Source organism: Cyprinodon tularosa, unplaced genomic scaffold (assembly GCF_016077235.1).
Source record: "Cyprinodon tularosa strain WSP-4 unplaced genomic scaffold, ASM1607723v1 ctg228, whole genome shotgun sequence".
Classification (NCBI taxonomy): domain Eukaryota; kingdom Metazoa; phylum Chordata; class Actinopteri; order Cyprinodontiformes; family Cyprinodontidae; genus Cyprinodon; species Cyprinodon tularosa.
Window position 1 is genome coordinate 2163034 of NW_024038851.1, and position 25234 is coordinate 2188267.

Consider the following 25234-nt stretch of genomic DNA (forward strand, 5'->3'; position numbering starts at 1 on the left):
TATCACATAATGGAAATAAAACCAATTAAAACTCAAATATAAAACTTAAAGAGAACCAAATGAAAGGTACAGACCACTTCAAGGAAATCAACAAAATACCTCACTGCTTAACATGTTACCATTTCTGACACATGCAAATATATGTACCTTCATATGTTTTGGTTTGAGTAATGGAAAGCTTCAACAGTTTGCTACATTTGTGTAACTTGCATTTTCTTTAGTTCTCTTTCAAAATGCTGTAGCTCCAATTATCCAAGTAGGTTTCACATGTTTAATGATGTTTAGATGGCTAACAACTGCCAAGATTTTGCACAGCTGTTCATAGTTGCATTCTTACCAACAATAAATGTTGACCGAGCCCAAGTAAGACAGCAGACAGGTTAAAAATAAAAAGGAGAAGTTCTAAAGAAGGGTTAAGCAATGAAACTACCTAAGACAAGGCTTTGTAAATGTTGATCATCTCATGAAGCACTGTTAAATCTTTCATCTAAAATTTTAAGCAGTTATGGCTGACTTTAAAACCTATCAGTAAAGTCAATGCCCTCTATCTAAATTAACACGTCAGGATCATTATTCTAAATTAAGGGGTTGCAGGGACTGGCAGCCCAGATGGGAAAATCTGTCGACAAGACAACTATATGTTGCACACCCTGCAAAACTGACTTTTTAAACAGTGGCCAGAGGTGATGACTTGTTAGACTCAACATGGTGTTGGCTTGCAGAGTCACATGTCTTTTCAGCTCAAATCCCTCTTTTACTGCATTTATTTACTGTTCCTACAGTTAACAGAATGTTAGGAATGCTAAGGAATAGGATTCCTTAGCATTCCTCAATAACTTAAAGTAAGAACATCAATACAAGTGGTCGGTCTTTGGAAGTGATGATGTAAGGAGTCAGAAGAGGGTGAGCTTTGATTAAAATACTAAGAGTAAATGCTGCAACAGGACTGTCTAAAGGTAAAAGTGATAAAAAGTTTGTCACATTGGGTCACGTTTGTTTGTTCCATTCCTTTAAATGCTTTCTGGGAATTCTTGATCGGTAAAGAGAACAGATTTATCTTTTTACAAACAACGAGCTAGATCACTCAGCCTTATTGAAGGACAACTATTACTGTTTTGCATAGATATGCTGACATAAACATAAAGAATATATCTGATTAGTTTGAAATATTTTTTGCAAATACAATGGTAAATATTATTTGAGTATTTTATGTTTTTTTTTCATTAAAAATTTGGCCTTCTGTATTTCTTTCTCACCATTTTTTAGTAGCATTGCTGTGACTCAGCTCTTGTGGCTTTAATTATCTGTCCTCTCCAAGGAGATATCATGTTCCTTCAGCTTTGCCTCTGGCCCGTTATCTAGTGCTAGATTTCTCAGAAATTTATTTATGTGAGCAGAACCATAAATACTGAAAAAAACAGATTATTTAAATCCAAACTATAGAGCGGAGAACATTTGTAATCTTTTTTTCTGGAATTATGGCACACGTGAGTATGTGGTGTTAAACCAACTGACCTATATTAATTCTCATGTTGCATGTTAACCTACAATCTTTGCTTCATTTGGTTTGTTTTTTTGGGTCATGTGAAAATCAGACAACAGATTTTCGTTAGCAGACCTTTTACTGGCTGAAACGTAATAGAGGGGTGCCAATACAAATGTAATGTTTTTTTAAGCTTGAAACCTTTTCACCAAAAAGAAAGCAACTTAAAGATTTACTATACGTGTTTCATTACATTTTCTATTGTCTTTTATCCTTTTGTTTTGGTTAAACCTTAGTAGTAGTTGGATTAAGATCTGGCCAGTAGTGACCTCTCAGAGAGCAATAATCTATCCAGAGCAGATGTCACCCTGTCTCTTGTCTCATCAGACCTTGTCTGGCTAGTTGTACACAGTGGAGGCATACATTTTAGTAATCTACATTTTCTTAAATGTAAAGCTTTACCATGTATGCAGGATTTAAGAGAATATGTATTTTCCTCTGATCCTGGAGAGAAGTCTAATATCCAAAGCAGGTGTATTGGGGGGACTAGAACCAGCACTTCTGTAAGGGGTTCATTCATGGTTCTATTGATTGAAACTTTTTAAGTTCCAACGTATGGAGTATCTTTCTGCTAAAAGAAGCCCAATACCTTGTTTCCTTCAACCCATGTTACACATTGCATACATTACATTATTTTCTCTTTGACTCAAAGAAATCAATTGTATTGAACTCTTTTGACTTGATTAACTCAGTTCAATTAATGCAAAGTAACTTAATATGGCTTTGCTTTCAGCTTTAATTTAATCATTCAATCAACATCTATCATAGCATTTTCTTCCTAAACTACCCCAAATATGTACAGTTTATAGTATTTTTGCATATTTGTGGTGCTGAGTAAAAAAGACACACACACAGAGAACAGACAGGAGAAAAAAAACTCCTTATTTTGGGGAAATATTCCTACAAAAGTAGATATAACATCTATAGCAACTGCAGGTGGTTAAAGTATTTTGTTGTTTCATAATATACACACATTGCACATTTACTTTTGCGGTGCCTGATCCTTATCTTCTTAAACACATGAAACAAATTTTGCAACAACATAGTCGAAAAGCTTTTATGATTTGAGCTACTGTTGGCTGACATTTTAAATGCTTGAATAAAATTAATCTTGATATTTTTTGCTTCTCTTCATTATCAGATTAAGACCCTAAAGGAAAATTAGAGTAATGTCTACCTCAGTTCAACCCTGCACAAGACCCGTAAATACAGTTAGCAGTTTCAGTAACTTAGTGAGTAAAGGAGTATTCCTTATTTCAAAATGTCATCTTCAGCAATTCACAAATATGGAAGCAAGTTAAATATGTTTACGAACTATGTTGTGCTGTGCCCATGTAAGGATGGCTTCTTTGCTTGAAGTAGAGAAAGCTAAAATAAACAATTTCAAGTAGGCTAAAATATATTTGCAGTAAATTTGCTGTGGTGGATGGATAACAACTGTCACTATTAAAAGAAAGGAGCATTATATTTTAATTGGAGAGAAAATCCACAAAGTGTTTTATATTTCTCTTTAAATTATTTACTGGTAGCCGAGAGTAAAATAACAGATGCTAACACATGACACCCCACCATCAAAGTTTAAAGCACTAAATACCCTGACAGGCTTTCTATTAATATACCCATAAAACCAGTCAATGAAAACAGTTGCTGAAATGAACGAAGGGGTTTTAATAGAGCATCAGATCCAGGGTGTGCAGGGTGGAGGATTTGCTTGCAGTTTAAATCTCAGCCTTACTGAAGCTGTATTTTCTAATCCACTTTAAAGCCCTCTTTACAATCCCGCAAATGACTAATCTAAATTAAGAGTTGGAATCAAACACACACCAAGCTGTGGGAAAGAAATCCTCGTAGGAACGACTGGACTGGCAGCTTCAGTTTGATGTCCTAGAAAACAACTCTGTTCAGTGTGCACAAAGAATGCCATCATTGTAGAAAACGACATTGCATGTTAAACATTCTGTTCCTTTAGGAGCGTTCTCATATAACAACAGTGGAAGTCATTGTTTATATCGGTTGCAACTGCATCACAGAGATCTACCATTCTTGTCAAATTCTGGTGAAACCTTCCAAATACACAAGCAAAAATGAGTCACGCAATGATAATACCACGTTGTTTTTACCAACTAAATAAAAGGGGAAAAAATTAGCATGCAAAAGGAAGTGCCCTGAAGACAATTTAATCCAAAAACATTCTGGTGCAAAGGCACTGTGGGGACTATTGTTCATCAGTACAAATTAAGGAGATGATTGAGATACACACACAAAAAAACACCTAACAGAAGAAGAGCCATAGATCACTTAATCTTCTTGAAGAAACACTGTCCTAAGTCTAAGGACATAATGTTGGAACTTTCACAAAATTAGTGTCTTATTTGTGGTTCTATTGATCTAGGGGCTTAAAGCAAAACTTGAATTCAAAAAGGACAGGATGACAAATGCACCATTTATACAAATACCTAAAGTAACTGTACAATTAAAAAGCTCTGTGTTTTTATCTTTAAATTCCGTAAAAGTTGTAAAAAACAATCCACTGGACTTTTTTTCCAAGGTTTGAAGATGTTTCGCTTCACCTCCAGGAATCTTTCTCAATTAAAATATCCTCCACTATACCATCAAGCTTTCTCTCACCAGTTGTTTTCACAATTCATCTTTAAAGTTATAGTGGAAGTTGTTCTTTTTCCGGTATAGATCATCAAATTAAGTGGTCCTCCTAATTGTCAATCATTCCGGTGATATGTTTACATAAGGCCGTCCTATGTGCTCGTCCCCACCTTTACTTACAGGTGGCAGGTCTGACATATTGGAAAAATTGCAAATCTTCTTTTGGAAAGTAAGCTTGTATGAGAAATGCACACTTTTACAAAGAGTGTGCACAAGGAGAAATGGAAACATGCATGCTCTTGCACACGTTTAATAGGTGTTCCCCATCTCGCGAGCAGGTACAGGGTTGTGCATGTGCATTTTTTTTCAAAGTGGAGAGGGTTGGTCTTTTTAAAAATTCGCAAAAATCCTCCACTATACTGTCAAGCTTTCTCTCACCAGTTCTTTTCACAAGAAGAGATCACTTTGAACAAACATTTTGAATAATGTATATGTCATATATAACTATGAGACATGACAACAGATTTTCACAAAAATTGTAATCATTCTCAGACCAGAGAAAAGGCTTAGGTTACAAATGGCAGCACTTACCACAGGGCTCGCTTTTCAGAGCCTTAACACATAACAGGCAGGTATTATTAGGTATTATTTAACATGCACATACATGAATAATAGAAAATAATCATATTCATAAGCTTTACAGATTAAAAGCTATGTTGGCGGGAACATAATTTAAAACAAATTTAATATTTTGTGCAGTTGGGAAAACATCATTCAGTTAAGAAAATTAAAAAAAAAGTTAATCACTGAATCGTCCCTTTTTTTACTCACCATAGTTGCCCCATTAAATTTCCCTTGTATTCACTAATGTTTGCCTAATTTAAAGGCAATGTTAAGGAGCACATTTTGGTACAGGTGGTAAATGGGTTGGAACTGGTCAAATATCTCATACTGAGGAGCCAATTCCTTGCATTTCTTTATTAATTTTGGGGACTCTTTCAAATATCAAACAATCTTTAGCAAATTACTATGAGGACAATAAAAAATAATGACATTTGGTGTCATTATTTTGGTGTTAGCATTATCTACCTTTCAGAAAGAATGCTGCAAAAAGAGGAACTATCCAGTGAATGGTAGGTGTGTGGATCAAAATGCACTACTTAAATATGTGGAATACCAAATCTCAATAAAAAGTTGACTCTTAAAGCAGTTAGACTGCAGTAGCAGAACAATGGGTAGGACATTCAATCTTCTAAGAAAAGGAAATGAGGCTTCAATTCACACAAGTCCTGAAATAGCAGAAATTTAATGGTTGGAAAAATATTGCCTGGTATGATCAGCCCAAATATAGCTAATATTTTCAGATGGACTTAGAATTTGGCAACACCAACATTTTGAAATACAACTATCCTAAGTGTTTATAATATAATATGTAAAAACTCCCTTTTAACAGGAAGAAACCTTCAGCAGAACCAGGCTCAGTGTGACCATCTGCCAAGGCCGACTGAGTTCAAGGAGATAGAAGCAGATTGAGACATACACGAAAAAAGTTCTTAGGTGCTCGGGCCCCGGCATAAGACTTTGATGCTGTGAATCAGCATAAGCTGGATGAGTAACCTAATGAAGAATTAGAGTAGTCCTTTAGTCTTCCCCTGGGGCCTGGAATCTGCTGGTGGAATAAGCCAGAGCATGAGTGGGACTGAGAGTGGGGGAAGAGATGGGGTGAAGGTGGGTGAAAGTTCGCTTGCATGTGGAGAGAAACGAGGAGCTAAACACAAGGGGAACTTGCAAGAGGATTGGCTTTAGAGAAGGTGTGACTCCCAAGTTGATTGGCTGGAGCTTAACGAGGGACATTGCAGGTGGTTCAGGTACAGCTGATAAGAGTCTTCCAGATTGAATTTCTGCTGAAGCTTTGTGTCTAGTTGGGCTGCAGAAACACTGTTGAAGTAATATAACTGTTATACCTGATACCCAAATAAACACAGCATAGAATATGGCTGTCTTGCTGTGTTTTCATTTCCTTTCCCCTCAGGAGGTTTCAGTAGACAGACTGTGGACAAAAATACTGATGACAAAAAAAGAAAAAAAAGATCTCATGTGTCTTTAGAAACAAGCCAATGTTATTTTTGATTGATCTTTTCCAACAGAATAATAAGATGTTCAGTGCTGTGTGTTCACTGAGCAACATGCCTTCCATTGTGATGAAACACTTGATGAATGGAAAACCCTTAATTCATCACAGATGAGCATCCCAGACCTCCTGCAGGGCAGAAATTCTGATAAGATAGAACGAATCAACAATCTTTAGAGAGAAGCAGCAGTCTGTAATTTTAGGAAGTTCTTCAAGTTAATTCTACTCCTTGAAAATGTTCTTAGTGTTGGTGGTCCATAAAAGAAGTGACAGAATGATTGATTAAAATTAAAGGCTTTAAAATCCCCCAAATCACCCCCTGTGGTGATAAAATTCACGCTGTCTAGCCATTTTAGAAGCAAGAAAGTCTTTGTTGAATTTTTAAATACAACATAACGACTAATTTTTGAACTATGTAATGTTAAGGAGTTTTATTTCAAGTTCTTTGACAAATTATGTTTTTTTCTTCTCTCTTTTTTTCTTACATTTTTGCATACATATCTAAGCTCCATTTGTTGATGCTTAGCCTTTGAGGTTCTTTTGTGAATGTTTCTTTTGGGAGGAAAATGGCATTCTTACATTCTGTCACAAATACAATTGCATGTATATTATTATTATTTGCTAATACTATAACATTGATTTTTAGGCTTATTTATTAACCTTCGCCAAAGATAAATTAATGCATGTTTATTATGTTTCATGTCATAATAATCTACAGCTTTTTGTCGTCCAAATTACCTATCAGTTCCCATGCAGACTAAATGTAGATTCCCTGGTTGATCACACAGAAAGAGAGTTCTCAAGGCTCCTCTCTATATTTAGACAGCTGGATGCATAATCCTGCTCCTAACTATACTTTACTGTTATATGGGATAAAATTGACCCAAATCTTATTGCATAACACGTATAACAGCATAAACACAGTATAAACCAAGTTTTATTTATAAAAGCTCTAGTAATAGATAATCTTTCAAAGAGCCTTAATGGAATTAAGGTTGCTAAACTGAGGTTTTACCATCACAGTTAGAACAATAGCCACCAGGCACTGTGTGAAAGTAGACTTTGGCCGGATTTTCTGTTGAAAGAAGCTGTGCCAGGACTCCTAGTGACACACATCTGTGCTGTGTAGGATTTCAACGGCTGACCAGACCATGAACCATTTTCTTCTGTTTATGCTTGTTTGCATCTCCGTTAAACGCCTGGGAAAACTGAAGAACAAATTCACATCCAATGAGTTGTGTAACATAAAACAGCTGGGCCATCCCTCCGTCTCAGTACATGAGGTAACATACGAAGCCTCAGGATTTAAGAACTTCTATTCTGGGACAGCTCTAGGGTGCTGTCAAGAGGAATTTCTTCGTCAGATTTTGTCTGCTGATCATGGGTTTCCCTCTGCTGCTGTTGCTATAGAGATGAAAGCAAACTTTGACACAAACACTGTGGGCAGCGGTGACAAGTGAGAAATGAAAGGAAACAAGGACTCATCCCAGTTTTAGACAGGAGACTTATAATAGCTCAGGCTAGGGAAGATATGTTTTGGTGTCTCACCCTGAAACTGGGTGGGGATGAAGCAGGAACAAAAATAAAAATAAAAAAAACATATGGGGTGTGTGTTTGTCCCAGGTTGGTACTTTTTCCCTTAGCGTGGTTGCCTCACATTTTCTCCTCTTAAATGGGCATAATAACGCCAAATGACATTTTTCAAATTAATCACTCCATTTACATACAAAGTTTTCCAAAATTTACTGAATCCCACTGCTGTATGATTTGTTTTTTTTTGTGTTTAAAGCTTTGTTTTTGCTCAGTTTCTTAGTAACTTAAGCCCTGCATGTATATTTACAATAACAGCAAACAACGAAACACTGGTGCTAAGCAATTTAACAACTTCTAGGAAAGTTGTGGAAATAATGAAGTCCAAATCCATAGTGAAAAATGCAAAAAAAAAACAAAAGGCTCCAAGAGAGATAAGACTTAAATATGTATGCAGCATTCAGATGTTGCTGCATAGATGATGGGTGGATAATTAAGACTGATGCTTATGATAAAAAAAATTATTTCTAATCTCTACATTAAATTGTAAAAGCCGTCATAAATTGATTGATTGAAAAATAATAAAATTATATCATAAGTTGGGGTACAGATTTCTGCTGGCTAAAACACAGCTGACTTATCAGGGTCAAATTTGATTCAAATCTCATCAACAAGGTGCTTACCAGGAAAGTAACATCTTAATGCATTTACCGTATTTTCATGACTATAAGGCGCACTTAAACGTCTTTTTTTTCCCTCAAAATGTGCGGTGCGCCCTTTGGTGCGGTGCGCCTTATGTGTGTTGTAACTGCGACTTTTGAGACCACCTCATTGAGGAGATGATGAAAGAGTGGCTGAATGTAAGGAGACCAGGTGTTTTTTTTCCACTCATCACCATTGCTGTTAATATGTGACTCCATGCGTGCCCATCTCACAGCTGATGTGAAAAACATGGGGAAACAAATTAACGCTGCTCGACATCGGTGTGAACCGGACCCAGCAGGTGCAGCAGAAGCAGCGTGTTTACATGCAAAGTCAATGGTTGACGCGCGTATAGGTGCAGCAAATGGTCCCGCAGCGCGTTTTGAGCCGCAGGTGCAGCACGTCAAATTGGCATTCATTCCAATGAAAACACTTCAGCTTATTACTTTTTTTCTAGTCATTTAATTGAAATATTTGTTATTTTAATGCTGTGTCCTTGTATCATCAGGTCTTTGTCCACTTTGAGCTGATGCCAGTATAATGTCAAAAAAAAAAAGTATTTTTTTAGCTTTATTTTGTATTGAGTTATTGCTTTTAGTCATTAATGTATGTGTGTGTAATGTCATAAAAAACAGCTGGCTGAACCAAACCCCATCCAGCATGTCCTCTGGGGAAGCAGTCTCCAAGGTGAGGTCTCAGATTATATATATATATATATATATATATATATATATATATATATATATATATATATATATATATATATATATATATATATATATATATATATATATATATATATATATACTTATTTAATCATGATCAAATGTTTTTTGATCATTCTTTTAAAGGCATAATGTGACTATGCCCCGATAAGAGCAAAGCAGGATACAGATACAAGAAGGATACAAAACTTTACCCAAAAATCATCGAACTAACAATGCTTCTAAAGGTGTCTTATACTCTATTGTAGAGCTTATGCAAATAGAGAACAGACCTACTGAAACAAACATGATTCCATAAAAAACAGGAATTAAACAAACAGACCTCTAACCCTATTCTCTTAGCTCTTAACTCCTGCAAAAACATGATTTATCACCATCTTTCACTTATTACTGGTATGTGAACTAATATGTCGGAGACTGTCTTAACCTTAACCTTACCTCAGGAATTATGATTTTTAAAGGGTCAAAGCTTCGAAGTTGGAATCTCCAAACCTATCCCTTGTTTGACCACAGTTCCCAGTAGGATTTAAAACACATATAGAGTAAAATAGTTTTTAAAAACGAGGTGAAATTCATACACAGATCGAAATCTTCCTCTGTTCCTTCCATTTATAATCATGTTTAATAGTCACACAATTTTGCAGCAATTACACAACCAATCATGCAGAATAAATTGTAATGACCAATAACAATATGTGATTACAATTTATAAACAGACCCTGTCACTCATTAGTTCACTGTCTTATTCATGCCTCAGTTGCACCATGTGTTTGTGTAAATTTGTCTCAGCACATTAGCTCTTTGATAAGCAAATGTTTAATCACAATGTTTATTTGAAGACAGGATCCTTTAATTAGTTTTCATCCTGCAGCTGCGGTAATAACAAGGCGTGACCTATAAGCAAATTTGAAATATTAAACTTCATAACAGAAAGATTAAATAACATCCTTGAATACGGATAAAAAAAAGGATCTATTTGTGTCTGTCGCAGGTGTTAGTGCATTCCTTTACGCCTGGAATCCTATACCTTTTAGGTATGTCTGGAGGTTTGATGATGGGGTTATTATGAGGAATCTGTAAAACTTGATTACATACTGGTAATGCATATTAATAATTTGATTCAATGGTGTTGAATGGACATCAAAAGCTCATAAAATTAAGTTTAATGTGACAAGCAGCTCGCTTTTTAATCAAGAAAATAGTTAATGCAGAGTAGCATGCAATGCTTTATAATGTTAAACAAAATCTTAAAAACTTGTGGCTTTAAGTTTACAAAATAGGAGCATTAATTGGTCCCAAACAAGGCTGAGAATCATTTTCTGAACTATAGAAAAATATCTCTGGTGGTTACTTAATTCGTGCAAAAATAACCCATGATTGTCAAAGTGAATGGCCTTGAGCAGGTTTTTTCCCTCCCGGTCTGTGTACTTGTGGTGCATCTGACTGCAAACAGATGGCACAGCAAACACGGCAGAGAGATCACCAGGCACACGCAGTAAACACAGTAGGATAATTTGGCTGGAGGAACTACAGGCTTTGAAAGAAGGATGGAGTTAAAAATGTTTTCAGATTTGTATGAAAACTTGGATTGTTAGATAATGAAACCTAAACAAATGGGAAAGCTGTCATTTAAATGACAGCAAACTGGTCAGCTGCCAAAAAATGCTACCTTTATTTTATCCTTGTTTTACTCTCTTTAAAGTGGCTGTTACGAAGTATAAAAATGTGAGGTATGGATAAGTTGGAGGAGTTAATAAAACAGCTATTTCATACATAATTCAAAGTTCTAAGACAAAAATAGAAAACATATCAATTAAGTGTGAATTGCACATTAAAAACCCAAGGCTGGACAATTCAGCTCTTTTTAACTCAATCGTACTTTGTTGTAAGGCATGGTATAAGATTTATTTTTCTTTTTTCATGCACTTATCGAAGATCTTGTTGGCTTGTCAGCAGATCTGGAGATGCTTCTAACTGAAGACAGTTCATTGTTGTACAACAGCCTGATGAACAGGATACTTAGTGTTGTTCATGCTGCATTTCCATCAACAATTGTCTTTTAGACCAGCGGTCGGTCTGTGAAAATATTGTCTGACATATAGTGGTCCGTGGTGCAATAATGGTTGGGGACCGCTGTTTTAGACAGTACATTTTTGGGGGAGTAAAGTTATGTAGCACCTTGAAACATGCCTAATGCACACAAAGTTGTGTCCGGAATCTGAAAATTTAGCCCAGTTATTTATTAGTTATTTTGCATTATTTCTTCAAAGGGCTTTTTTTCCTGACTATTCTTGATCGAACCTTAATGTTAAATATATATGTTAAATATATATATAAATATTAAAGTTATATTAATTTGTTACATCTATTTTTGCGTCTTTTATGAATGCAATATTTATATCTTAGTTTTTATGTATATATCCAAATCTATATCTTTTATCTAGTAAACATGGCTTAAATCTAAATATATATCCTAAATAAAAATGTTGAATCTAAATATAAGTATGTATTGGTAAATCTTGGAAAAACTGTGTTCTAATTTTGAGGCCACACTTCCAGGTCATAGTAAGACCAATGAGAAAGCCCATCTTTCTTTCTTATTCCCTCTGCCCTGGGAGTGTGGCCACAAGCCGAGCTCTAGAGGTTTCTGTTCTCCCATCGCCATGGTAAAACGGGTTATCTGTTCCACTGGAGAGGGCTTCTGATTAGATGCCGAGTTTAGTTACCCTATGGATATCCCCTGCTCTCTCTGTTTTTAAGGCAAACATCATACTACAATGGACCCTGAAGCATGACTGGAATTTCTCCATAGTTTTTTCAAAAAGCAAAGCTGTGTGTCTCTCGAACTTTAAAAGAGAAATGGCAGCTTTGAGGGTAGATAATCAAATAGGAATCATACGGAATCAGCTTTTATGGTTTGAGATTGAAGGTCTGGATTGTGGCATGTTTAAAATATGCAGAGATTTTGTTTAATTGTTTTATTGTGTTACTTGAATTATTTAATTTTAAGTAAAACCAATGCAGTTACACATGTCTTGGGATGCATATTATGTATTAAACATAAATAAATAACTCTCTAATGATAGTTATAGCCAAATTAAACCTAAGAGTTCAGAAAGACTTAAGGCCCAGTCACACCATGTGCATTCAATTCTGTAAGCTCTGCTGGGATTTTTATTTTCCTGTCACACTAGATGCAGTGTACCTAGAAAATTTATCCAAACACTTCCTGGGAGCTCCCATTATATTGCACTTGTCTACAGCTTGATCCCTTTTTATCTAAATAACACCAAGAGACAGCATGAATCATCTCATCGGGCAAACCTCTCACTATTACAAAAGCAGGAAAGGATTCCTTTGAGCAAATCGCTAGTGACAATTTCAGGATAAAATCAGATAGACCACCTGCTGAGGTCCCACTTGTTTTACACATGAGACACCACATGGCCTCTGCCTCTTCAAGATGCACAGTGACAGCCCAACAAGTGCTTATGATAAACAGTCTGTGGGGTCCTGCAGAGAAAGTGGACTCATGCTGGCAAGGCACAGAAGCATCCTTTAAAGTCCTGCAGAGCTTTGCAAGAGAAAAAATAAAATGTGACCTTCTTGACATGTGTATTTAAGATCATACTCTCCGGTTGCTTCTAATAAAGTGTTCCCTTACTTAATCATTGGTGTTGTGTTGACAGCACCTTCTGGCACTGTTTACCAGTTCATCTCTGCTGGATAATATTCAGTATCTTGAGTACAGTTTGCTTTTGCAACACTATGTTTCCATAGCTATTGGGTTGTTTGGTATCTGTCAGTTATTTGGTCTCTGTAATGCAGGTTTAGGACTCATTTTTACTCTATGATGAAATATCAGAAAAAATTAATCATCAATAGGCTGTGTCATAGTTGAGGCCAACCACAGTATTTGCACACTGAACCACGCAGTGTAACTGTAGCTAAGTAACGATGGTTACACTAGAAACTGTGACACAACAAGAATGAGGATGGATCAGTCGTTTCCACATGGCTTCTGTCAGTATGCAGGGTCGGGCTGAGCTGCTTTCAGTATGAGTCATACATAGCCTGATTGCCATCATTCACAACACCACCTTACTCTATGGTAACTATATACACAAAGGTGGCCTGAAGTGACAATGCAAATAGAAAGCGGGACCTTTGCTTACCAAGAAGTAGTACAAGCAGAGAACCTCCAAGAAACTAGCTCATTCTCTGTGACTGGATCGTCTCATTTTCATGTCACTTCTCTATCCTACAATAAAATTCCCCAAGACATTTTTCTTTGCTTAACTGCAGAAACTCCACCTGTCTCCACAGCACTGCCATCTATGTTTGCTTTTTAAATCCCACTTGTCCTGTTTGTTTGGTTTTCTTTCTAGTTCTTCGGTGTCACTTATTGCTTTCGGCCTATCATTTGTGTCATATTCTTTTCAGTTTCAGCATCTCTTTCAAGTTCCCATCAAATTCCAAAATTTTTAACAGTTTCCTTTAGTGATTTGACAAAATCAAATGGTTAAATAAAAAAAAGAGAAGAGAAATATGTTTTTAACTATAATGTGAATAATCACATAATTTTACTGCCATAATGAGTTGACATGGTAAAACTGTTTTGTTTACTATAGTTTGTTAACAAATAAACAGGAGTTACACAGTATTTATTTTATACAAAATTTAGAATGGAACAGCAAGTTGTCTTCATCAGCGGTTGGAGGTAGTGGAAGTATCTTAGCCTGGGAACACCCATCCAACAGAGAAGGGCAAACCTTCTCAGTGACTTTTCTGTTTATAACAAAACATTAAGATTCCCTTTAATCAAACCTACTTAGAGACCCCTAAGTAGTTGATGAAAGATGCTTGAAGGGAATTTTGAAATGTTCTAAAAGGGATTTGAACCCACCATATACTACATGCTTTGTAATATCTATTATAGTAGAAGAAACAATTCTGGATTAAGACAAATTTGATTACCGTAGGCTCAAACAAAGAAGAATGTCCCACAAGAGGCTAAGAACCACTAAGAAGAGTAAGATTTCACTCTTTAATTTACCTTTAATTTACCTAATTTACCAAATTGGCAAAACTAGCAGTAATTGGTAGCTAACAGGGTGACCTAGAACAAGTATACATTAAAGTGATGAAAATATCATCATGTCGCCTATTTTGAGCCATTTTCTCGCTTCTCAATTAAAAATTAATGCAAAAACTTTTGAGACAATACAACAGTTCTTCATACACAGAAGGATGAAACATTATTAGAGAAAATATTTTAAAGATTTAACATGATTATTAGTCCAATGGTATAAATCCTTAAATTTGTTTTATGGCTAGTCAGAAGCCTTACATTATAATAGAAAAACTTCAATGAGTCTGACTGCAAATGCTTAGACAATTTCTAACTCTGTTCTTCTCTTGCCCTTTACACTTTGGACTAATTTAAAATACGGATATACTTGCTCTAAGCAGTAAATGAAAAAAACAATAATAATTATATATATATATATATATATATATATATATATATATATATATATATATATATATATATATATATATATATATATATATATATATATATATATATATATATATATATATATATATATACATATACACATACATGATGACATACCCTTCAAATATAGATTAGCTATTGTCAGTTGTGCATTATTTGTTCTTGTCTAGCCTGCATTCACTCATTTCCCCCTAAACTGAATATTAGGCGGAGCAACTTTCATAAAGCTGTGGGTAGTTTGTCTATGGAAATTATTACATCAATGGACATGTTTGACTTTCATTCACTGTTTTCCATACTGGCTTAGTCTTGCATGGATTAGTGGTAAAAGGTTATTGGGTAAGCGTAGACCCAAGTTCAAATGTTTCTGTCTTCATTAAACACAGGGAGACCCATTATGGACATCCACACCCAGACAATGCGACCCTTAGAGCCATTTGACCTTTGGAGAGTGAGATGAAGCTGCTCCAAATATTCATTCATTTCTGTTTTCCTTCCAAAGTTGTTACATTGCAGAAAAAAACAAAAACAACTTTTCCACTGTGCTTTAAATGCCAAGATTTTTTTTTCAATAGTGTCCCTACAGTAATTGTATTTTGTGTAGAAATATTGTGCCATATTCATAGGGTGAGATGTTGTGTGCTACTAGTTTTACTGGAAAAGTCCAAGAACATGGAACCCCGGAGGATAGTGGATTTACAAAAGCGGGTAAATAATGTACTCTTTACTTCCCTCCTTCAGACAAAACACAAAAGACAGTGGGGGGCTAAAAGCTGCTTAGTTGATTAGCTGGGCCAAAAATAGGGCTACAATAATGTTTGATATCAAGGCAAAAGGTCTGTAATTATTAAAAATTTAGTCAGATAGATATGCTGTTATGCATTAAATAGGATGTTTTAAAAACACTAGAAATGATTTAAAACCACTAGAATGTTTTGCTGCTCATCCTAAAGACACACATTTCAAAAGGAGAGAAAAAAATATGATAAAAACAGATTTAAGTTTGAACCATAAACATTTTTTGTTGGAATTAATTTAAAGAAATTCCTCATCAGAGACAAAAATAAAATCAAAGGATGATTTTTTTTTTCTTATAATCAACAGATCTATCCTGCTGAGAGAGGCAACTTTTTCTTTCAACAAGTTTCCTCCAGACTGTTAGCAGACAAAACATTGTGGCAGTTGTATAATCTTAGGAGAAAATGGAGACAAAGACAACCCAGGGAGCTCAGCAGCTGTTTTCATTTGCATCCTGTTTACCTTTTCTTCACATCTGATACACTATATTGCCAAAAGTATTTGCTCACCCATCCAAATTATTGGAATCAGGTGTTCCAATCACTTCCATGGCCACAGGTGTATAAATTCAAGCACCTAGGCATGCAGACTGTTTTTACAAACATTTGTGAAAGAATGGGTCGCTCTCAGGAGCTCAGTGAATTCCAGCGTGGAACTGTGATAGGATGCCACCTGTGCAACAAATCCAGTCGTGAAATTTCCTCGCTCCTAAATATTCCACAGTCAACTGTCAGCTGTATTATAAGAAAATGGAAGTCTTTGGGAACGACAGCAACTCAGCCACGAAGTGGTAGGCCACATAAACTGACGGAGCGGGGTCAGCGGATGCTGACGCGCATAGTGCGAAGAGGTCGCCAACTTTCTGCAGAGTCAATCACTACAGACCTCCAAACTTCATGTGGCCTTCAGATTAGCTCAAGAACAGTGCGCAGAGAGCTTCATGGAATGGGTTTCCATGGTCGAGCAGCTGCATCCAAGCCATACATCACCAAGTGCAATGCAAAGCGTCGGATGCGGTGGTGTAAAGCACGCCGCCACTGGACTCTAGAGCAGTGGAGACGCGTTCTCTGGAGTGACGAATCGCGCTTCTCCATCTGGCAATCTGATGGACGGGTCTGGGTTTGGCGGTTGCCAGGAGAACGGTACTTGTCTGACTGCATTGTGCCAAGTGTAAAGTTTGGTGGAGGGGGGATTATGGTGTGAGGTTGTTTTTCAGGAGCTGGGCTTGGCCCCTTATTTCCAGTGAAAGGAACTCTGAATGCTTCAGCATACCAAGACATTTTGGACAATTCCATGCTCCCAACTTTGTGGGAACAGTTTGGAGCTGGCCCCTTCCTCTTCCAACATGACTGTGCACCAGTGCACAAAGCAAGGTCCATAAAGACATGGATGACAGAGTCTGGTGTGGATGAACTTGACTGGCCTGCACAGAGTCCTGACCTCAACCCGATAGAACACCTTTGGGATGAATTAGAGCGGAGACTGAGAGCCAGGCCTTCTCGTCCAACATCAGTGTGCGACCTCACAAATGCGCTTCTGGAAGAATGGTCAAAAATTCCCATAAACACACTCCTAAACCTTGTGGACAGCCTTCCCAGAAGAGTTGAAGCTGTTCTAGCTGCAAAGGGTGGACCGACGTCATATTGAACCCTATGGATTAGGAACGGGATGTCACTTAAGCTCATATGTGAGTCAAGGCAGGTGAGCAAATACTTTTGGCAATATAGTGTATCTATCCTTAGAAGCTTCGGGAAACACCTACTGCACCGCTCCCCGGGAGAGCATGATAACAGTGGGAACTGTTAACAGCATACCTAATGTCACAGTAGCTCTAACAAGACCTTATAAGGAAAGGCTCATTATGGTTCTCAACCCTTATGTGAGAGGTTAAGGCAGAAGCTTGCTAGGGATAGAGGATAAGATAAAGGCAGAAAAAGGAGGGATTACTTTCTTAAAAACAGCTGGCATGTGCATAAAGGGGCAAAACTTGAAAAGCAGGAGTCCAATGTTGGGTAGACAGAGGAAACCCCCCTTCAGTGTGAGTCACCATCAGGAAGCGAGCCAGACAGCCTTTCCAGCTACAATCCTCCACAGCCCCCACCCCTATACTCTTAAGTCTGTTTTGGCTGGCTGGGCAGTTAAAAGTTAAAATGTTTTACGAATTTTGTAGGGATGTGAACAACAGAGGGACAAACTTGTTTGCAATTTACTTTTGATTTCAGTCTGACTACCTCAGTGAAAACTAGAATATTTCCCCTCTATCAAAAGAATTCTTATTTTACTCATGAGCTGTTGTTTGTTGTTCTTAGCTGGGATAAGTTACCATAGCAACAGTCAGTGTTTATAGAAACATGGAAAAAAAAAAGGGAAATGACGCAAAAAAGGGCTTCATAAACAAGACGTTCATTTCTAAACAGGCAAGAACTGATAAAATCTAGTTTGAGAACTGTCTCTTATTTCCATCAAACACATCAGAAGTTTGTTTTGCAGGAAATACTTGCACAGTATAAGACAAGGGTCCTCTTTTACGAAGTTCACACTTGAATGAAAAGTGCTAAGCCCTGCCCCTCTTACACTGACCAAACTCGGTAGAAAAAGAAAACTGCAAAATGATTTGCTGTTGACGATGTCATGCCATCCTGTCGTCACTGCGGTTAAGCCAGCGGTGCAGTTTCTAAACTAGACCTATTATGTCATGTAGCCCATTCACCATCTATATTTGGCACTTAAAGAAACAACTTGGCCGTCAATGACTCTGTTGATGCAGATGTGGTACAAGAGTTTTATTCATGAGTGCAGACCCTAAATGACCCTTTTCATCAGTTCCTAAGGTGAGTTAGTCAACCACACTGCAAGGATATTAAACGGTGCAATTAAGTTGTAGGCCTTTACCCCTGAAACAAATTTAAATTCCTCTTGAAAAACACCTGACCTATAAATAAGCTTTAATGTTTTTGTTATTTAGAAATGCAAAACATAGTGCTAGTCCAAAGCATTCAAATTAAACTTGTATTTCATATATTCAAAAATGTTTAAAATGGTGAGTATAAAAACAAGATTCCTGTTTATTGGGTTTTATAGCAATATAATGGACTGTTTATATGTATATTTTCCACCCACAGCATAGTGTATGTTTGCTTTATTTCTAAGAGAAAATCAGCTTTTGCTGAAGGTCGAGAAGGGTTTGGTAATGCATAGTTTGTTTTTCCAGTGGTGACTTCATTTCAACAGTATGGCCTTGTCTTATCCTTGGCATCAACATTTCCTCCATTATCTGAATCAGCCAATAATGACATTCAAGAACATCTAATTTTGGGCCTCAATTTGCTCCAAATCACCATCTGGCAGACAGCTTTTTAATATGGAAAAATGAAAAATACCCCTTTACCAGCACACAGTTTGATAGGTTTTGGTGTCCCATATTTCTACAAAGCACAGTTATCCTAAAATAGTTTGCTACTGGAACAAGAACACAGTATGACCCAAAGTTCTGGATTCAAATTGCTGACTGTAACTGCCAAGGCGTTTAGGAGGCAAGCCATGGCTGAAAATGTGGGTCCACATCAACACATTGTAAATTACAGGATTTATTAAAAGTTTAATGGATATTTGTAGGAGTTTAGAAGTTTACAACTAAAAAAAAAACAACAACATAAAAATCTGTTCTGCCGTGGGTTATATGTTAAAAAGACAAACTCATGAGACAAACTCTTGCTGTTTAAGGAAGATGGTTTGTGAAGATTTTATTACACCCTTTATTCACTATGATAAACAATTGCATTCCCGCATTCAAGCATATAATTGCAGCCAAGCCTTTAGTATGCATTTATTGTAATTGTGAGATTTATTTTAGTGTCTATTTGAGAGTGATAAAACTTTCACAACATTAATTCTGGCTTTTCTAGTGGTATTCATTTTCAATACAAGCAAACAGAATGTGAGGTCCTTAATGAAGTCATTACCTGTACTTTTTTTATACTGTATTTTTTTATAGAAGTATAACCCTTCTAAAAATGTCTTTAAAGTCATGTATAGGACAAGAAAATGGTTACTCTGACCCCTTTTCATATCCCTATTTTTATCTCAGCGTACATGTTACAGGTCTGCTCCATCCAAATCCCTGAAATTATAGCTCCTACCTCCTGTTCCCTGCTCCTACCCCTTCGTTTTCTGTAGGTCAACTTTGAGAACATTATCCAGGGTAGGAAATGAGTTCCACACTTTTGTGCTGAATCCAGACCGACTTTAGCCTTACAATTGTCATAACACGAAGGACATGCACATGAAAGACGTTGGTCACATTGGGACTACAGCTTTCTGGAAAAGAACTAAAAAAATAAAAACATAAGTGACCCAAATGTAGCAAGCAGCTGAAATTGTCCGTTTTAAAATGAGAAAACATATTAAGGTGCATTTTCATGTGTCTCATAGACAAACAGAAAGAAATAATGTATGTTTGTTAAACTCTGGATGGACCATGCTTATTCTATCTGTCACACAAAGGATGCTAACTGCACTGCAGCCGGATGGCACTGGTTCTAGCTTGGACCTAGCTCAATCCTAACTGCCAGCACTGTTTGAATAGTACTTCGTATTGCAATTTCTGAGGCACTTCCGCCGTGGCTTAAATGTCCTCAAGCCTCTGTCAAAAAAAGAAAAATCTGGCAAAAATGCAGGCATACGATGGATAAGTTATAGTAATTTTTTTTTATAAGTTATGAGCACGCTGAAGTACGTTGAAGAATGCTTAAACGTGCTGGCACATGTCGACATACGGCAGGTACTTTTTGAACATTGCCATCGTATGCCATACATGGGCCATAAGTGTGCATACAGTAAGTTATGTGATCGTTGACATACATACGTTAAATGTAAGTTACTCAAAAGTCATGGCGTCTAGCTCATCCAAAACCTACAAGTAACATGTGCATAACTTATGTGTAACTTATCATGAACTTATGTCCAAAGCATAACCATGTATTTGACGTGTTCCAGACGACAATTGAACGTGTTTCTAACTTAGAGCTACTGTTTAATGGCATATTGGCAGCATTTTGGTAAAAAAGGGGGTTCATAGGAGGAGACTATCTGTACTACTCCAGACTTCACCCCCATCATAGTGTGAGCGTGAAGGTGAGTGTGATGGATCATCCCTGCTTTCAAGCCGAAGGCCAACAAACTTCCTAGCAGACATGACGCTGAATCTGCTGCGACTTCAAACCTTCTTTGTTTATTTTTTCTTTTTCTATTTTTATTTTTTTTTTTAGGGGGCTGGCGGTAAACAGCAGCTGGTTTAATACCACAATCAAAGAAATCATTTTATGCAGACCGGGTGCCTACAGACGCATCGCTGCTCCCCTCAGCAGGACACTGGCTTGTGCATCATTTCATGGGCATTACACTGCTGTGCGTTATGCATAAGTTAGGCTGTCATTGGACATAAGGACATTGGACATTGTTATGAATGGGCTATGTATATGCCCAAAATTAAAAAAATACATAGAAATACATAGGATATTCTGTAACATCAGGCATACGCTGGCTAAATCAGCTGATGTAGCATTAGCAACATCAGCAGTTTGCCATGATATGCTTACCATAATTTTCCAGTCTCTTACACAATAGGTAAAAAGTTACACAAGCAGCAATACTTATTGATTGCCTGCAGCTGATTCCCCTTTCCGTGGAATAAGGAAAAAAACAAGTTACGCTGGATTTTCATGCTGGTTTTTTGATTGTGGCCCAACACCAACACCCACATTATAACATTAAAAAGTTTGATTTTAAGGTGATGACTCTCTAAATCTTCCATGCTGTACCTGTCCATTGGATATGAATGTTTTAGACTTTTAATCACGCATTAGAATTTCAAAATAAGACTTTTTTTTGTCTGAGTTACATTTTGCAATATAACTTGTTTTAAACAGCTTTCTTATTTCTGTCAGGAAAAAAGAGAAATTGTATTGAATCATTTAGTTTCCAAATATTTTATTTTGTTAGTGTACCATTCCTCAATCTGAGCAATTTTCTTTAAAATGTACTGCACCAATGTTTATGTTTGACATGGCCACTTGGCAGTTGAAGCATCCTGGCAGATGGTTGGTGGCAGACAGAACTGGACCAAACCCAACCCTGTTAACAGAGGTTTGAATGAATAAATGCTTAAATTGTGCTCCATTTTCCTGCTTGTTGCACCATGCCATGACTGGCATAACAAATAAACCCCAAAACCACTTAAATAAAAAAAAAAAAAAAAAAAAAAAAAAAAAAACTTTTGTTTATTTATTTATATGAATAAGCTGAGCAGTTAGCTCTCTACTGCTGGTTACAACAGTCTGCACATTTTTCATTTAAGGAACCAAAAAATATTTCTGGCATCAATGATTAATTTTGACAGCAAAATTTAACAATAGAATTTAACGATAGAAGTTGGCTTTCACTTTTGCAGTCTAGGATCCCCATATGAGGACCTCAAATCGGCAACCCATAGCCATGGATAGGAGCTAAACGATTGCCCACAATCCTTTGCATCCACTTCATGAATTTTAGGAAAAATGCTTACTTTTTCATTTTTACTCTGTGTGACACATACGAATGTTTTAACTTTCACATGTCTTGGGTATTAAAGGTGAGAATTCACCTGTTTGCCACAATTGTGTCACTTTTGTTTTTTCTGCAGTTCTGGAGTCCTAATTTGACCAGCGTCATTTATGTGTGCCTGAAAATTTAGATTAGGAGCTGGGAAACAGGAGGTAGGAGATACAATTTAAAGTATTTTGAGTGAGCCAAGATGTTTTCTACACACCTGGATCAATTCAAGCATAATAACCACAGGTGTATAAATTCACAGCCCCCAAGTAACATCTGACTTTTAGTCAAATTTTCTTTGAACTGTTTGGGTTTAGAACTTTACTGCTCACCACTGCGTACAGGAAGGATCTCTTGTAGTTATACCTTGAAAAAGCTTATGAGGATTTGAGGCCTAATAATTCTCCCTCAGAGCTAAATCCCTTAAGACAAAAAAAAGATTAGTATGAACTTGAAATTATGCCTCCTAAAACATTTAGTTCTTTTCTTTGAGACCGACTTTGATGAGAGAGACTAAAATAAAATTAGTTTTTAACCAGATAGGGCTGACAATGTGTACTGTTTTCAGAGATAGAAAAAATATGTTAAACACTGTATAAAGTAGCTAATATCAAAATGAAGTTGTATGTTATTGCATGTTGAATTAAAAACTCTAAGCTTTTTAGAAAAGAATCAACAATAGATGGGCTCACTGAAAGTGAGCCTCAAAGTATATTTACAGAAGAGATAAAGAAATACTGATGGATATCAAAGCAGCCTGTATACTTCCGTCCATTATCATTGAAATACAAAGGGCTTTGAACCCCCACTAAACCTCTATTCAGCCTCCCCATACGGTGGTTAATTCTGCAAGAAGCCTGTAATATTTTAGATTATTAATCCCTAAGAATTAGTTAAACAGTGTTCTTTAGATAAATTGCATGTTTAGAGAAGCGGCTCCTCCTTCCGTCTGACTTTGTGGGACTTACCGCACAAACAATTAGTGAACAAGATGTATGGGAATAAACAAAAAGGAAGGCTGTTGTTCATTTGGGGCCATTTTATTAAGGGGCAGAAGCACAAGCTATTATTAGAAAAAATGCCTCAGGAAATCACAGCAATGGCATTTGAAGTAAACAGGACATGTTCAAAGACAAAATGTCAATATTTCTATTGTATTGATGTCTTTTTTTATTTACTTAGTAGTATGTATGAGACCCAGTTGCCACTAATTGCTGAAGCCCTTTAAGAATTAGTTTTTGAAAGCTTTTTTAACCTCCCCTACCAGACTCTCTATTGTGTTATAAAACCATGGGTCTGTCTTAAGCTTTTTTTTCCTCCTTTGTGACAAATCCATTTTTAAATCTTTATAGCAATTATTCTGACTGCACCAGTCGGAACCCTAGTATTAAAACCCCTAAATGAAACCCTGTATCTCAGAGAATGGAGAGTAAGTACTTCTTTTAGTTTATCTAAATACATTAAATGTTTTTGTCACTGCTTAAACCTTCCAAACCACTTGGGTCTTCTGGTTAAAATCCAAATCTATATCATCTAAACCAAAACCAAACACGAAGAAGAAGAAGAAGAAGAGTTAACTTCAACCAAAGAGGCATACAAGAAGAAGATGTAAAACAAGCTCCAGCAGAACAATATCAGAGATGTGTGGTCAGGGATGAAGAAGATCACAGGCTGTAAGCAGAAGGATGATCAAACAGATGGAAGTCTGGACTTTTGCTATATTTTGGTATAAAAATAAAATACAGCCAACAGTCTTCCGTGATTATAGACATGTTGCCCTGACATTCTACATCATTAAGCCTAACCCTAACCCTCCTTGAGGGACTTCTGTTAGTCCACCTAACAAGCAAACAATCTGTTATCAGAACCCCTGCAGTTTGCTTATCGCCGTGGAGTTAGAGTTGGAGATGTCATACACCTGCTTCAGCAAACCGACTGACAATACAGAGGATCATGGTCTTTGTTTTCTCCAGTGCATTTAACCCTGCAACACACGTTTTAGCCAGGCAGGTGGCTGTTGTAAACAAACCGGCGGGTATGTCTTGGGCAATGGATCCCAAATGGAAAGAAAGGAAGATAGCTGATGAGAACAGAATTAATTTGCATTCGTTAAGAATGCGGAAGGATTGCCTGCATGTTTGCTTTGTAATGAGAAGTTGTCAAAATTAAAATGAGTAAGTAGGGAAGGCATGCTAAATATGCAGCCAACCACCAACTTTCAGATAAATCAAAGGAGAACAAAGATTGGTTTAAGAAGTGGATTGTGTCTCCTAACTCCACTACAGCTGCCAGTTTTGTTTCAGATCAAACAGATAGCAGTCTTATGTAGTTATGGGATTTTTCTTCCATTTCCCCCCCCCCCAAATACTCAAAATAAAAATAACACCCAGGAACACAGGTGACGGAGGGTGTGGGATTCCGGGGTTAGAGAGCACTGTTCTGATGCATGTCAGTTCCCGCTTGGTTCCTCATGACTCAATCAACTCCTCCCAACATAAACACGTCCACCAAAGAAAGGTTCCTTTATCGTAATTCTATTATTTCATCAATCCAACAAATCTTAATACATACAAACCGTGCAGTGAAGGACAGTGAAGCGGCAAAAGGTGAAATTCACGCAGTGAGAGCATTCACTGCTGCTCCCTCACCTCGTGCTACTATGGAATTTAAACTTAGAGCACTGAATATCATACAGCAGAGTAGACACATGATTTAACATTTTGAACAGGATAAACATTTAATCATGAATTCTTATTATATATTTAATCCCATGTAGTAGTTCTTTATATTGGGCTAAAAAACTTAAAGCCTGTGTTGCCATACAAGGCTTATATAAGACTTTTGCATTTTTGCAGCTCTTGAACAGTTTGGGTTGCCGGCCCCTGAAGTAAGCGAACAAAGAATTGTCTGAGGATGTTATAAAGAAAATTAAAGACAACTATGTTAAAAGTAAAATCTATGCTCGTCTTCAAGCAGCGTTATGTTCCTCTGTCAATAGTTGTACATATTATTCAGAAATTTAAAATCGATTGGACTGTAGCCAACCTCCCTTGAGGGTTGATTACAAATCAAAGAGAGGGTTGATCCGAATAATA